The following is a 1,007-nucleotide window of genomic DNA, read 5'->3' as shown; positions in this document are numbered from 1 at the left end:
AACATCAAATTTTGAGAGGAAGGATTCCAATTTTTATTGGGAGAGTCGACCTTGCAAAGGTCTAGTTAGTCCATATGTACGCATATAGTCATTCATCTATGGGCTAATTATAAAGGTCAATGGTTGCTTTTACGGTTTTACCTATTTTGAAAGATAAAAATTAAAAAATACTCATTGTACCAGAAAATTATAAAAACTATCCATTTTGAACTTAAAATGACAAAGTTATCCTTATTTAATTCACAAAATTTGTCGATATCGCGAACTTTGCTCGACATGCTCGATTAATGCATATCGAGCATTAATGATAAATACACTAATGCTGGACCATTGCGAGTCGAGTATATCGAGCATTAGTGTATTTGTGATAAGTATATTAATGCTCGACATGCTGAACTTCTGCTAGTCGAACAATAGTGATAAATACACCAATTAATGCTCGACATACTCAACTATTACGAGTCGAGCAATCAAGCATTCTTAAAAAATACACTAATGATTTTCTAATTTTTCTATGGATTTTTTCTAGTCTAACACGAAGTTTGTGCTCGTCTAATTTTTCTCATGTCGAACAATTCGTAATCATTGTTATATATTATATAAGTAGATACTATAAATTAGTTATTTGGATATTTTATCGATCCAATAAATGATGCATGTGTCCCTAAAAAGAAAAAAAAAAAACAAATGATGCATGTGATTTTAGATCAATAGTAAAAAAGAGAAAAAGATATTGTCTAACAAAAACATGTCACGCAAACTTGCAAAACTTTCTTGCCAATCATATTCAATCTTTCCTAAAAGTCAAAATCTCCATAGTGCCATGTCCTATTTACACTCAACTTCACCACTATATCAACACCCAACGGTGGTGCCACCCTCAACACAAAATCAAAAAAAAAAAGAGAAAAGAAAAAAAATCCCAATGAGCTTCATCTTTCTATTGGCCTCTCTTTCAATATTGGGTTGGTCATGGAGCTGCCATGCTGACATGATAGCTGACATTT

This window comes from Salvia miltiorrhiza, chromosome 2, assembly GCF_028751815.1.
Source record: "Salvia miltiorrhiza cultivar Shanhuang (shh) chromosome 2, IMPLAD_Smil_shh, whole genome shotgun sequence".
Taxonomy (NCBI): Eukaryota; Viridiplantae; Streptophyta; class Magnoliopsida; order Lamiales; family Lamiaceae; genus Salvia; species Salvia miltiorrhiza.
This window is presented reverse-complemented; position numbering follows the sequence as displayed.